This window comes from Somniosus microcephalus, unplaced genomic scaffold, assembly GCF_052327205.1.
Source record: "Somniosus microcephalus isolate GS21.2 unplaced genomic scaffold, FLI_Smic_1.0 unresolved_chr8, whole genome shotgun sequence".
Lineage (NCBI taxonomy): Eukaryota > Metazoa > Chordata > Chondrichthyes > Squaliformes > Somniosidae > Somniosus > Somniosus microcephalus.
The window spans coordinates 29,734,337-29,749,912 of record NW_028225186.1 but is presented as its reverse complement, the minus strand read 5'-3'; the positions used below and the strand labels follow the sequence as shown (position 1 = coordinate 29,749,912).

At 46.1% G+C, this 15,576-nt stretch overlaps 5 non-coding genes across 5 annotated transcripts; all 5 read left to right on the top strand.

The window, feature by feature from the left end:
- The first annotated feature begins 830 nt into the window (after positions 1-830).
- On the top strand, positions 831-901 carry trnag-gcc (transfer RNA glycine (anticodon GCC)). Its single transcript has one exon. It is a non-coding gene; the product is annotated as a tRNA-Gly (tRNA).
- Positions 902-1,855: 954 nt separating this feature from the next.
- Positions 1,856-1,927, top strand: trnae-uuc (transfer RNA glutamic acid (anticodon UUC)). Its single transcript has one exon. It is a non-coding gene; the product is annotated as a tRNA-Glu (tRNA).
- A 1,028-nt stretch (positions 1,928-2,955) lies between these two features.
- Positions 2,956-3,026, top strand: trnag-gcc (transfer RNA glycine (anticodon GCC)). The gene has a single exon. It is a non-coding gene; the product is annotated as a tRNA-Gly (tRNA).
- A 6,304-nt stretch (positions 3,027-9,330) lies between these two features.
- trnag-gcc (transfer RNA glycine (anticodon GCC)) lies at positions 9,331-9,401 on the top strand. Its single transcript has one exon. It is a non-coding gene; the product is annotated as a tRNA-Gly (tRNA).
- A 2,043-nt stretch (positions 9,402-11,444) lies between these two features.
- On the top strand, positions 11,445-11,515 carry trnag-gcc (transfer RNA glycine (anticodon GCC)). The gene has a single exon. It is a non-coding gene; the product is annotated as a tRNA-Gly (tRNA).
- The last annotated feature ends 4,061 nt before the right edge of the window (positions 11,516-15,576 follow it).

The window sequence follows — 15,576 nt, the reverse complement described above, 5'->3', positions numbered from 1 at the left end:
ATTTTGCCGACTGCATCTCCCTAACAAACTTAGCTGTTCACAGCACGGCTATCAGTCAACTCATTGCCAGTGTGAAAAATGCCACATTAGCAACGTGTGCAAGACTCGAATGACAGAGTAACTGGGCCATGATAACTTATCCTGATATTCATGAGGCCTTAACATTCGCTGCATAAGACAATTCTACCTCTGGTTACCATCCCTCCTGCCATTGGAAAGCGGTTGTCTTTATTTCCTCTATCAAAACCCATTGTAATTTTGCAAGCCTCTATTAAATTTCCTCTTAGCCTCCAGAGGAAAGCAATCCCAGCTTCTCCACACTATCCCTCGGGCCACACTGTAAGACGTCAAACGGGTTCTGTATGTCTGATAGACATATATTTCAGCTACAGGGGAGTCAAAGGTTATGGGGAACGGGCGGCAAAGTTGCGTTGTGTCGAAGATCTCATCAGCCACGAACTTTTTAAATGGCGGGCTCGAGGGGCCGAATGGCCCAATCCTGCTCCTATTTTTTCTTTTGGGGAAGGTTAGTTTCTTAATTATGTAATTTTTGAGCAGCTAAGCAACGTTGGAAGGAAACTCCCACGGGACGTAGAAAAGTGCAAAATCTTAGCTCTACCGAGAGCTCATGCACCTGAGAGGTTAACCCTGTGTTTCTCTGTCCACAGATCTTCCAGGACCTTCGAAGTGTTTCCAGCATTTAATCAACAATTCCAGATGCAGTATCTGCTGCATATTGCTTTTTATGTTAACGCAGTGTCCCCGCTTGTATTAACAAAAGTCATAAATAAATTGTAGCTACCAGAAAATAGAATCGATTAAGTCGGCGTGCATTGGTGGTTCAGGGGTAGAATTCTCGCCTGCCACGCGGGAGACCCGGGTTCGATTCCCGGCCAATGCAGGCTAATTTTTTTAACAATTCATTTCATAGCAAACACATCACATGAGCATAAATAATTTATTAGCTGTACCTGTGCAAGTGGATCAAGGGTATGAATGTTCTGCTCCTGTTCCTGTGCAACAGCTTTGAGGGGCTGAATGGCATCCTGTTCCTGTGTAACAGGCTCGATTCTTACTCTGACAGACATTGCATTGCTCACTTCCTCGTTAGTCTCGTTGTGAGTATCCCCGCCTGTCACGCGGGAGACCGGGGTGAAATTCCCCGACGGGAAGGAATTTTAACATCCCCAATTTTAAACGTTTTGGCAGCACCATAAAGCGCACCTTGGAAAAGATCAACAGCGAAAGATTGAACCTAAAACAATTTTAAACGGTGAGGAACTGCATAAAAACCTCCTGCATCAATTCCTCGTTAGCATAGTGTTCTCCTTCTGTTTGTCTTTTGTGCGGGGCACTGCGGAAAGAGAGAGGACAGGGAAATGCAGATAACAGCGGGAGAAAGCACGTCTGATCTTTCAAGTGGACAGCACTGGCACGATTGGCCAAATGGCCTCACACTGTACTGCACGCCTCCATGAATCATATGGATATCTGAGACATACTCACACAAAGTGAGCACACATCTGTGTTCGTGCATATGTTTGAGTCTTTGTCTCAAGCAGTGCATTACTGTTTCCTCTGTATTGTCCTTGATATTTTGGTGCTGATTATTCAATATCCCGACGGCTTTTCTCTGACTGTGTATCTCTGAGAAAAGCACAGAAGCAAATAGATTTCAGGTGGACTCCTACACGCACTTGATGCTGTGGTTTCCTGAACATGTCCTTTGTGATGTCGCCTAAAAAATGTCATCTTGTACGAAAAGTTTGCCTGGCGTGAAAGTGACCTGAATTTCAAAGCAGCAAGGAGGAAAGACTGCCTTGTTCTGCTTGCTGGCAGGCCGCTTCTCACAGCTTCCCTGGTGGTCTAGTGGATAGGATTCGGCGCTTTCACCGCCGCGGCCCGGGTTCGATTCCCGGTCAGGGAACCAGTGCGTTTTCTGGCTGTTTGAAATGCCAGCAATCAAAGCACCCGCGCGAAACAATGCTTGCACCTCATCAACCTTTCAATTTTCCACACCGCTGCTGTTGCCTCAACAGTCAGCAGCGCATCACTCGGTACCGAGGTGCAGCATTCGCTTCCTTGCCTCAGAACAGTCACGGTTATTATCCGTCTTCCATGTATTATTTTGCCGACTGCATCTCCCTAACAAACTTAGCTATTCACAGCACGGCTATCAGTCAACTCATTGCCAGTGTGAAAAATGCCACATTAGCAACGTGTGCAAGACTCGAATGACAGAGTAACTGGGCCGTGATAACTTATCCTGATATTCATGAGGCCTTAACATTCGCTGCATAAGACAATTCTACCTCTGGTTACCATCCCTCCTGCCATTGGAAAGCGGTTGTCTTTATTTCCTCTATCAAAACCCATTGTAATTTTGCAAGCCTCTATTAAATTTCCTCTTAGCCTCCAGAGGAAAGCAATCCCAGCTTCTCCACACTATCCCTCGGGCCACACTGTAAGACGTCAAACGGGTTCTGTATGTCTGATAGACATATATTTCAGCTACAGGGGAGTCAAAGGTTATGGGGAACGGGCGGCAAAGTTGCGTTGTGTCGAAGATCTCATCAGCCACGAACTTTTTAAATGGCGGGCTCGAGGGGCCGAATGGCCCAATCCTGCTCCTATTTTTTCTTTTGGGGAAGGTTAGTTTCTTAATTATGTAATTTTTGAGCAGCTAAGCAACGTTGGAAGGAAACTCCCACGGGACGTAGAAAAGTGCAAAATCTTAGCTCTACCGAGAGCTCATGCACCTGAGAGGTTAACCCTGTGTTTCTCTGTCCACAGATCTTCCAGGACCTTCGAAGTGTTTCCAGCATTTAATCAACAATTCCAGATGCAGTATCTGCTGCATATTGCTTTTTATGTTAACGCAGTGTCCCCGCTTGTATTAACAAAAGTCAAAAATAAATTGTAGCTACCAGAAAATAGAATCGATTAAGTCGGCGTGCATTGGTGGTTCAGGGGTAGAATTCTCGCCTGCCACGCGGGAGACCCGGGTTCGATTCCCGGCCAATGCAGGCTAATTTTTTTAACAATTCATTTCATAGCAAACACATCACATGAGCATAAATAATTTATTAGCTGTACCTGTGCAAGCGGATCAAGGGTATGAATGTTCTGCTCCTGTTCCTGTGCAACAGCTTTGAGGGGCTGAATGGCATCCTGTTCCTGTGTAACAGGCTCGATTCTTACTCTGACAGACATTGCATTGCTCACTTCCTCGTTAGTCTCGTTGTGAGTATCCCCGCCTGTCACGCGGGAGACCGGGGTGAAATTCCTCGACGGGAAGGAATTTTAACATCCCCAATTTTAAACGTTTTGGCAGCACCATAAAGCGCTCCTTGGAAAAGATCAACAGCGAAAGATTGAACCTAAAACAATTTTAAACGGTGAGGAACTGCATAAAAACCTCCTGCATCAATTCCTCGTTAGCACAGTGTTCTCCTTCTGTTTGTCTTTTGTGCGGGTCACTGCGGAACGAGAGAGGACAGGGAAATGCAGATAACAGCGGGAGAAAGCACGTCTGATCTTTCAAGTGGACAGCACTGGCACGATTGGCCGAATGGCCTCACACTGTACTGCACGCCTCCATGAATCATATGGATATCTGAGACATAATCACACAAAGTGAGCACACATCTGTGTTCGTGCATATGTTTGAGTCTTTGTCTCAAGCAGTGCATTACTGTTTCCTCTGTATTGTCCTTGATATTTTGGTGCTGATTATTCAATATCCCGACGGCTTTTCTCTGACTGTGTATCTCTGAGAAAAGCACAGAAGCAAATAGATTTCAGGTGGACTCCTACACGCACTTGATGCTGTGGTTTCCTGAACATGTCCTTTGTGATGTCGCCTAAAAAATGTCATCTTGGACGAAAAGTTTGCCTGGCGTGAAAGTGACCTGAATTTCAAAGCAGCAAGGAGGAAAGACTGCCTTGTTCTGCTTGCTGGCAGGCCGCTTCTCACAGCTTTCCTGGTGGTCTAGTGGATAGGATTCGGCGCTTTCACCGCCGCGGCCCGGGATCGATTCCCGGTCAGGGAACCTGTGCATTTTCTGGCTGTTTGAAATGCCAGCAATCAAAGCACCCGCGCGAAACAATGCTTGCACCTCATCAACCTTTCAATTTTCCACACCGCTGCTGTTGCCTCAACAGTCAGCAGCGCATCATTCGGTACCGAGGTGCAGCATTCGCTTTCTTGCCTCAGAACAGTCACGGCTATTATCCGTCTTCCATGTATTATTTTGCCGACTGCATCTCCATAACAAACTTAGCTGTTCACAGCACGGCTATCAGTCAACTCATTGCCAGTGTGAAAAATGCCACATTAGCAACGTGTGCAAGACTCGAATGACAGAGTAACTGGGCCGTGATAACTTATCCTGATATTCATGAGGCCTTAACATTCGCTGCATAAGACAATTCTACCTCTGGTTACCATCCCTCCTGCCATTGGAAAGCGGTTGTCTTTATTTCCTCTATCAAAACCTATTGTAATTTTGCAAGCCTCTATTAAATTTCCTCTTAGCCTCCAGAGGAAAGCAATCCCAGCTTCTCCACACTATCCCTCGGGCCACACTGTAAGACGTCAAACGGGTTCTGTATGTCTGATAGACATATATTTCAGCTACAGGGGAGTCAAAGGTTATGGGGAACGGGCGGCAAAGTTGCGTTGTGTCGAAGATCTCATCAGCCACGAACTTTTTAAATGGCGGGCTCGAGGGGCCGAATGGCCCAATCCTGCTCCTATTTTTTCTTTTGGGGAAGGTTAGTTTCTTAATTATGTAATTTTTGAGCAGCTAAGCAACGTTGGAAGGAAACTCCCACGGGACGTAGAAAAGTGCAAAATCTTAGCTCTACCGAGAGCTCATGCACCTGAGAGGTTAACCCTGTGTTTCTCTGTCCACAGATCTTCCAGGACCTTCGAAGTGTTTCCAGCATTTAATCAACAATTCCAGATGCAGTATCTGCTGCATATTGCTTTTTATGTTAACGCAGTGTCCCCGCTTGTATTAACAAAAGTCAAAAATAAATTGTAGCTACCAGAAAATAGAATCGATTAAGTCGGCGTGCATTGGTGGTTCAGGGGTAGAATTCTCGCCTGCCACGCGGGAGACCCGGGATCGATTCCCGGCCAATGCAGGCTAATTTTTTTAACAATTCATTTCATAGCAAACACATCACATGAGCATAAATAATTTATTAGCTGTACCTGTGCAAGCGGATCAAGGGTATGAATGTTCTGCTCCTGTTCCTGTGCAACAGCTTTGAGGGGCTGAATGGCATCCTGTTCCTGTGTAACAGGCTCGATTCTTACTCTGACAGACATTGCATTGCTCACTTCCTCGTTAGTCTCGTTGTGAGTATCCCCGCCTGTCACGCGGGAGACCGGGGTGAAATTCCTCGACGGGAAGGAATTTTAACATCCCCAATTTTAAACGTTTTGGCAGCACCATAAAGCGCTCCTTGGAAAAGATCAACAGCGAAAGATTGAACCTAAAACAATTTTAAACGGTGAGGAACTGCATAAAAACCTCCTGCATCAATTCCTCGTTAGCACAGTGTTCTCCTTCTGTTTGTCTTTTGTGCGGGGCACTGCGGAACGAGAGAGGACAGGGAACTGCAGATAACAGCGGGAGAAAGCACGTCTGATCTTTCAAGTGGACAGCACTGGCACGATTGGCCGAATGGCCTCACACTGTACTGCACGCCTCCATGAATCATATGGATATCTGAGACATAATCACACAAAGTGAGCACACATCTGTGTTCGTGCATATGTTTGAGTCTTTGTCTCAAGCAGTGCATTACTGTTTCCTCTGTATTGTCCTTGATATTTTGGTGCTGATTATTCAATATCCCGACGGCTTTTCTCTGACTGTGTATCTCTGAGAAAAGCACAGAAGCAAATAGATTTCAGGTGGACTCCTACACGCACTTGATGCTGTGGTTTCCTGAACATGTCCTTTGTGATGTCTCCTAAAAAATGTCATCTTGGACGAAAAGTTTGCCTGGCGTGAAAGTGACCTGAATTTCAAAGCAGCAAGGAGGAAAGACTGCCTTGTTCTGCTTGCTGGCAGGCCGCTTCTCACAGCTTTCCTGGTGGTCTAGTGGATAGGATTCGGCGCTTTCACCGCCGCGGCCCGGGATCGATTCCCGGTCAGGAAACCAGTGCATTTTCTGGCTGTTTGAAATGCCAGCAATCAAAGCACCCGCGCGAAACAATGCTTGCACCTCATCAACCTTTCAATTTTCCACACCGCTGCTGTTGCCTCAACAGTCAGCAGCGCATCATTCGGTACCGAGGTGCAGCATTCGCTTCCTTGCCTCAGAACAGTCACGGTTATTATCCGTCTTCCATGTATTATATTGCCGACTGCATCTCCATAACAAACTTAGCTGTTCACAGCACGGCTATCAGTCAACTCATTGCCAGTGTGAAAAATGCCACATTAGCAACGTGTGCAAGACTCGAATGACAGAGTAACTGGGCCGTGATAACTTATCCTGATATTCATGAGGCCTTAACATTCGCTGCATAAGACAATTCTACCTCTGGTTACCATCCCTCCTGCCATTGGAAAGCAGTTGTCTTTATTTCCTCTATCAAAACCTATTGTAATTTTGCAAGCCTCTATTAAATTTCCTCTTAGCCTCCAGAGGAAAGCAATCCCAGCTTCTCCACACTATCCCTCGGGCCACACTGTAAGACGTCAAACGGGTTCTGTATGTCTGATAGACATATATTTCAGCTACAGGGGAGTCAAAGGTTATGGGGAACGGGCGGCAAAGTTGCGTTGTGTCGAAGATCTCATCAGCCACGAACTTTTTAAATGGCGGGCTCGAGGGGCCGAATGGCCCAATCCTGCTCCTATTTTTTCTTTTGGGGAAGGTTAGTTTCTTAATTATGTAATTTTTGAGCAGCTAAGCAACGTTGGAAGGAAACTCCCACGGGACGTAGAAAAGTGCAAAATCTTAGCTCTACCGAGAGCTCATGCACCTGAGAGGTTAACCCTGTGTTTCTCTGTCCACAGATCTTCCAGGACCTTCGAAGTGTTTCCAGCATTTAATCAACAATTCCAGATGCAGTATCTGCTGCATATTGCTTTTTATGTTAACGCAGTGTCCCCGCTTGTATTAACAAAAGTCAAAAATAAATTGTAGCTACCAGAAAATAGAATCGATTAAGTCGGCGTGCATTGGTGGTTCAGGGGTAGAATTCTCGCCTGCCACGCGGGCGACCTGGGTTCGATTCCCGGCCAATGCAGGCTAATTTTTTTAACAATTCATTTCATAGCAAACACATCACATGAGCATAAATAATTTATTAGCTGTACCTGTGCAAGCGGATCAAGGGTATGAATGTTCTGCTCTTGTTCCTGTGCAACAGCTTTGAGGGGCTGAATGGCATCCTGTTCCTGTGTAACAGGCTCGATTCTTACTCTGACAGACATTGCATTGCTCACTTCCTCGTTAGTCTCGTTGTGAGTATCCCCGCCTGTCACGCGGGAGACCGGGGTGAAATTCCTCGACGGGAAGGAATTTTAACATCCCCAATTTTAAACGTTTTGGCAGCACCATAAAGCGCTCCTTGGAAAAGATCAACAGCGAAAGATTGAACCTAAAACAATTTTAAACGGTGAGGAACTGCATAAAAACCTCCTGCATCAATTCCTCGTTAGCACAGTGTTCTCCTTCTGTTTGTCTTTTGTGCGGGGCACTGCGGAACGAGAGAGGACAGGGAAATGCAGATAACAGCGGGAGAAAGCACGTCTGATCTTTCAAGTGGACAGCACTGGCACGATTGGCCGAATGGCCTCACACTGTACTGCACGCCTCCATGAATCATATGGATATCTGAGACATAATCACACAAAGTGAGCACACATCTGTGTTCGTGCATATGTTTGAGTCTTTGTCTCAAGCAGTGCATTACTGTTTCCTCTGTATTGTCCTTGATATTTTGGTGCTGATTATTCAATATCCCGACGGCTTTTCTCTGACTGTGTATCTCTGAGAAAAGCACAGAAGCAAATAGATTTCAGGTGGACTCCTACACGCACTTGATGCTGTGGTTTCCTGAACATGTCCTTTGTGATGTCGCCTAAAAAATGTCATCTTGGACGAAAAGTTTGCCTGGCGTGAAAGTGACCTGAATTTCAAAGCAGCAAGGAGGAAAGACTGCCTTGTTCTGCTTGCTGGCAGGCCGCTTCTCACAGCTTTCCTGGTGGTCTAGTGGATAGGATTCGGCGCTTTCACCGCCGCGGCCCGGGATCGATTCCCGGTCAGGGAACCAGTGCATTTTCTGGCTGTTTGAAATGCCAGCAATCAAAGCACCCGCGCGAAACAATGCTTGCACCTCATCAACCTTTCAATTTTCCACCCCGCTGCTGTTGCCTCAACAGTCAGCAGCGCATCATTCGGTACCGAGGTGCAGCATTCGCTTCCTTGCCTCAGAACAGTCACGGTTATTATCCGTCTTCCATGTATTATTTTGCCGAATGCATCTCCCTAACAAACTTAGCTGTTCACAGCACGGCTATCAGTCAACTCATTGCCAGTGTGAAAAATGCCACATTAGCAACGTGTGCAAGACTCGAATGACAGAGTAACTGGGCCGTGATAACTTATCCTGATATTCATGAGACCTTAACATTCGCTGCATAAGACAATTCTACCTCTGGTTACCATCCCTCCTGCCATTGGAAAGCGGTTGTCTTTATTTCCTCTATCAAAACCCATTGTAATTTTGCAAGCCTCTATTAAATTTCCTCTTAGCCTCCAGAGGAAAGCAATCCCAGCTTCTCCACACTATCCCTCGGGCCACACTGTAAGACGTCAAACGGGTTCTGTATGTCTGATAGACATATATTTCAGCTACAGGGGAGTCAAAGGTTATGGGGAACGGGCGGCAAAGTTGCGTTGTGTCGAAGATCTCATCAGCCACGAACTTTTTAAATGGCGGGCTCGAGGGGCCGAATAGCCCAATCCTGCTCCTATTTTTTCTTTTGGGGAAGGTTAGTTTCTTAATTATGTAATTTTTGAGCAGCTAAGCAACGTTGGAAGGAAACTCCCACGGGACGTAGAAAAGTGCAAAATCTTAGCTCTACCGAGAGCTCATGCACCTGAGAGGTTAACCCTGTGTTTCTCTGTCCACAGATCTTCCAGGACCTTCGAAGTGTCTCCAGCATTTAATCAACAATTCCAGATGCAGTATCTGCTGCATATTGCTTTTTATGTTAACGCAGTGTCCCCGCTTGTATTAACAAAAGTCAAAAATAAATTGTAGCTACCAGAAAATAGAATCGATTAAGTCGGCGTGCATTGGTGGTTCAGGGGTAGAATTCTCGCCTGCCACGCGGGAGACCCGGGTTCGATTCCCGGCCAATGCAGGCTAATTTTTTTAACAATTCATTTCATAGCAAACACATCACATGAGCATAAATAATTTATTAGCTGTACCTGTGCAAGTGGATCAAGGGTATGAATGTTCTGCTCCTGTTGCTGTGCAACAGCTTTGACGGGCTGAATGGCATCCTGTTCCTGTGTAACAGGCTCGATTCTTACTCTGACAGACATTGCATTGCTCACTTCCTCGTTAGTCTCGTTGTGAGTATCCCCGCCTGTCACGCGGGAGACCGGGGTGAAATTCCCCGACGGGAAGGAATTTTAACATCCCCAATTTTAAACGTTTTGGCAGCACCATAAAGCGCTCCTTGGAAAAGATCAACAGCGAAAGATTGAACCTAAAACAATTTTAAACGGTGAGGAACTGCATAAAAACCTCCTGCATCAATTCCTCGTTAGCATAGTGTTCTCCTTCTGTTTGTCTTTTGTGCGGGGCACTGCGGAACGAGAGAGGACAGGGAAATGCAGATAACAGCGGGAGAAAGCACGTCTGATCTTTCAAGTGGACAGCACTGGCACGATTGGCCGAATGGCCTCACACTGTACTGCACGCCTCCATGAATCATATGGATATCTGAGACATACTCACACAAAGTGAGCACACATCTGTGTTCGTGCATATGTTTGAGTCTTTGTCTCAAGCAGTGCATTACTGTTTCCTCTGTATTGTCCTTGATATTTTGGTGCTGATTATTCAATATCCCGACGGCTTTTCTCTGACTGTGTATCTCTGAGAAAAGCACAGAAGCAAATAGATTTCAGGTGGACTCCTACACGCACTTGATGCTGTGGTTTCCTGAACATGTCCTTTGTGATGTCGCCTAAAAAATGTCATCTTGTACGAAAAGTTTGCCTGGCGTGAAAGTGACCTGAATTTCAAAGCAGCAAGGAGGAAAGACTGCCTTGTTCTGCTTGCTGGCAGGCCGCTTCTCACAGCTTCCCTGGTGGTCTAGTGAATAGGATTCGGCGGCCCGGGTTCGATTCCCGGTCAGTGGAACCAGTGCGTTTATCTGGCTGTTTGAAATGCCAGCAATCAAAGCACCCGCGCGAAACAATGCTTGCACCTCATCAACCTTTCAATTTTCCACACCGCTGCTGTTGCCTCAACAGTCAGCAGCGCATCATTCGGTACCGAGGTGCAGCATTCGCTTCCTTGCCTCAGAACAGTCACGGTTATTATCCGTCTTCCATGTATTATTTTGCCGAATGCATCTCCCTAACAAACTTAGCTGTTCACAGCACGGCTATCAGTCAACTCATTGCCAGTGTGAAAAATGCCACATTAGCAACGTGTGCAAGACTCGAATGACAGAGTAACTGGGCCGTGATAACTTATCCTGATATTCATGAGACCTTAACATTCGCTGCATAAGACAATTCTACCTCTGGTTACCATCCCTCCTGCCATTGGAAAGCGGTTGTCTTTATTTCCTCTATCAAAACCCATTGTAATTTTGCAAGCCTCTATTAAATTTCCTCTTAGCCTCCAGAGGAAAGCAATCCCAGCTTCTCCACACTATCCCTCGGGCCACACTGTAAGACGTCAAACGGGTTCTGTATGTCTGATAGACATATATTTCTGCTACAGGGGAGTCAAAGGTTATGGGGAACGGGCGGCAAAGTTGCGTTGTGTCGAAGATCTCATCAGCCACGAACTTTTTAAATGGCGGGCTCGAGGGGCCGAATAGCCCAATCCTGCTCCTATTTTTTCTTTTTGGGGAAGGTTAGTTTCTTAATTATGTAATTTTTGAGCAGCTAAGCAACGTTGGAAGGAAACTCCCACGGGACGTAGAAAAGTGCAAAATCTTAGCTCTACCGAGAGCTCATGCACCTGAGAGGTTAACCCTGTGTTTCTCTGTCCACAGATCTTCCAGGACCTTCGAAGTGTCTCCAGCATTTAATCAACAATTCCAGATGCAGTATCTGCTGCATTTTGCTTTTTATGTTAACGCAGTGTCCCCGCTTGTATTAACAAAAGTCAAAAATAAATTGTAGCTACCAGTAAATAGAATCGATTAAGTCGGCGTGCATTGGTGGTTCAGGGGTAGAATTCTCGCCTGCCACGCGGGAGACCCGGGTTCGATTCCCGGCCAATGCAGGCTAATTTTTTTAACAATTCATTTCATAGCAAACACATCACATGAGCATAAATAATTTATTAGCTGTACCTGTGCAAGTGGATCAAGGGTATGAATGTTCTGCTCCTGTTGCTGTGCAACAGCTTTGACGGGCTGAATGGCATCCTGTTCCTGTGTAACAGGCTCGATTCTTACTCTGACAGACATTGCATTGCTCACTTCCTCGTTAGTCTCGTTGTGAGTATCCCCGCCTGTCACGCGGGAGACCGGGGTGAAATTCCCCGACGGGAAGGAATTTTAACATCCCCAATTTTAAACGTTTTGGCAGCACCATAAAGCGCTCCTTGGAAAAGATCAACAGCGAAAGATTGAACCTAAAACAATTTTAAACGGTGAGGAACTGCATAAAAACCTCCTGCATCAATTCCTCGTTAGCATAGTGTTCTCCTTCTGTTTGTCTTTTGTGCGGGGCACTGCGGAACGAGAGAGGACAGGGAAATGCAGATAACAGCGGGAGAAAGCACGTCTGAACTTTCAAGTGGACAGCATTGGCACGATTGGCCGAATGGCCTCACACTGTACTGCACGCCTCCATGAATCATATGGATATCTGAGACATACTCACACAAAGTGAGCACACATCTGTGTTCGTGCATATGTTTGAGTCTTTGTCTCAAGCAGTGCATTACTGTTTCCTCTGTATTGTCCTTGATATTTTGGTGCTGATTATTCAATATCCCGACGGCTTTTCTCTGACTGTGTATCTCTGAGAAAAGCACAGAAGCAAATAGATTTCAGGTGGACTCCTACACGCACTTGATGCTGTGGTTTCCTGAACATGTCCTTTGTGATGTCGCCTAAAAAATGTCATCTTGTACGAAAAGTTTGCCTGGCGTGAAAGTGACCTGAATTTCAAAGCAGCAAGGAGGAAAGACTGCCTTGTTCTGCTTGCTGGCAGGCCGCTTCTTACAGTTTCCCTGGTGGTCTAGTGGATAGGATTCGGCGGCCTGGGTTCGATTCCCGGTCAGTGGAATCAGTGCGTTTATCTGGCTGTTTGAAATGCCAGCAATCAAAGCACCCGCGCGAAACAATGCTTGCACCTCATCAACCTTTCAATTTTCCACACCGCTGCTGTTGCCTCAACAGTCAGCAGCGCATCATTCGGTACCGAGGTGCAGCATTCGCTTCCTTGCCTCAGAACAGTCACGGTTATTATCCGTCTTCCATGTATTATTTTGCCGAATGCATCTCCCTAACAAACTTAGCTGTTCACAGCACGGCTATCAGTCAACTCATTGCCAGTGTGAAAAATGCCACATTAGCAACTTGTGCAAGACTCGAATGACAGAGTAACTGGGCCGTGATAACTTATCCTGATATTCATGAGGCCTTAACATTCGCTGCATAAGACAATTCTACCTCTGGTTACCATCCCTCCTGCCATTGGAAAGCGGTTGTCTTTATTTCCTCTATCAAAACCTATTGTAATTTTGCAAGCCTCTATTAAATTTCCTCTTAGCCTCCAGAGGAAAGCAATCCCAGCTTCTCCACACTATCCCTCGGGCCACACTGTAAGACGTCAAACGGGTTCTGTATGTCTGATAGACATATATTTCAGCTACAGGGGAGTCAAAGGTTATGGGAAACGGGCGGCAAAGTTGCGTTGTGTCGAAGATCTCATCAGCCACGAACTTTTTAAATGGCGGGCTCGAGGGGCCGAATGGCCCAATCCTGCTCCTATTTTTTCTTTTGGGGAAGGTTAGTTTCTTAATTATGTAATTTTTGAGCAGCTAAGCAACGTTGGAAGGAAACTCCCACGGGACGTAGAAAAGTGCAAAATCTTAGCTCTACCGAGAGCTCATGCACCTGAGAGGTTAACCCTGTGTTTCTCTGTCCACAGATCTTCCAGGACCTTCGAAGTGTTTCCAGCATTTAATCAACAATTCCAGATGCAGTATCTGCTGCATATTGCTTTTTATGTTAACGCAGTGTCCCCGCTTGTATTAACAAAAGTCAAAAATAAATTGTAGCTACCAGAAAATAGAATCGATTAAGTCGGCGTGCATTGGTGGTTCAGGGGTAGAATTCTCGCCTGCCACGCGGGAGACCCGGGATCGATTCCCGGCCAATGCAGGCTAATTTTTTTAACAATTCATTTCATAGCAAACACATCACATGAGCATAAATAATTTATTAGCTGTACCTGTGCAAGCGGATCAAGGGTATGAATGTTCTGCTCCTGTTCCTGTGCAACAGCTTTGAGGGGCTGAATGGCATCCTGTTCCTGTGTAACAGGCTCGATTCTTACTCTGACAGACATTGCATTGCTCACTTCCTCGTTAGTCTCGTTGTGAGTATCCCCGCCTGTCACGCGGGAGACCGGGGTGAAATTCCTCGACGGGAAGGAATTTTAACATCCCCAATTTTAAACGTTTTGGCAGCACCATAAAGCGCTCCTTGGAAAAGATCAACAGCGAAAGATTGAACCTAAAACAATTTTAAACGGTGAGGAACTGCATAAAAACCTCCTGCATCAATTCCTCGTTAGCACAGTGTTCTCCTTCTGTTTGTCTTTTGTGCGGGGCACTGCGGAACGAGAGAGGACAGGGAAATGCAGATAACAGCGGGAGAAAGCACGTCTGATCTTTCAAGTGGACAGCACTGGCACGATTGGCCGAATGGCCTCACACTGTACTGCACGCCTCCATGAATCATATGGATATCTGAGACATAATCACACAAAGTGAGCACACATCTGTGTTCGTGCATATGTTTGAGTCTTTGTCTCAAGCAGTGCATTACTGTTTCCTCTGTATTGTCCTTGATATTTTGGTGCTGATTATTCAATATCCCGACGGCTTTTCTCTGACTGTGTATCTCTGAGAAAAGCACAGAAGCAAATAGATTTCAGGTGGACTCCTACACGCACTTGATGCTGTGGTTTCCTGAACATGTCCTTTGTGATGTCGCCTAAAAAATGTCATCTTGGACGAAAAGTTTGCCTGGCGTGAAAGTGACCTGAATTTCAAAGCAGCAAGGAGGAAAGACTGCCTTGTTCTGCTTGCTGGCAGGCCGCTTCTCACAGCTTTCCTGGTGGTCTAGTGGATAGGATTCGGCGCTTTCACCGCCGCGGCCCGGGATCGATTCCCGGTCAGGGAACCAGTGCATTTTCTGGCTGTTTGAAATGCCAGCAATCAAAGCACCCGCGCGAAACAATGCTTGCACCTCATCAACCTTTCAATTTTCCACCCCGCTGCTGTTGCCTCAACAGTCAGCAGCGCATCATTCGGTACCGAGGTGCAGCATTCGCTTCCTTGCCTCAGAACAGTCACGGTTATTATCCGTCTTCCATGTATTATTTTGCCGACTGCATCTCCCTAACAAACTTAGCTGTTCACAGCACGGCTATCAGTCAACTCATTGCCAGTGTGAAAAATGCCACATTAGCAACGTGTGCAAGACTCGAATGACAGAGTAACTGGGCCGTGATAACTTATCCTGATATTCATGAGACCTTAACATTCGCTGCATAAGACAATTCTACCTCTGGTTACCATCCCTCCTGCCATTGGAAAGCGGTTGTCTTTATTTCCTCTATCAAAACCCATTGTAATTTTGCAAGCCTCTATTAAATTTCCTCTTAGCCTCCAGAGGAAAGCAATCCCAGCTTCTCCACACTATCCCTCGGGCCACACTGTAAGACGTCAAACGGGTTCTGTATGTCTGATAGACATATATTTCAGCTACAGGGGAGTCAAAGGTTATGGGGAACGGGCGGCAAAGTTGCGTTGTGTCGAAGATCTCATCAGCCACGAACTTTTTAAATGGCGGGCTCGAGGGGCCGAATAGCCCAATCCTGCTCCTATTTTTTCTTTTGGGGAAGGTTAGTTTCTTAATTATGTAATTTTTGAGCAGCTAAGCAACGTTGGAAGGAAACTCCCACGGGACGTAGAAAAGTGCAAAATCTTAGCTCTACCGAGAGCTCATGCACCTGAGAGGTTAACCCTGTGTTTCTCTGTCCACAGATCTTCCAGGACCTTCGAAGTGTCTCCAGCATTTAATCAACAATTCCAGATGCAGT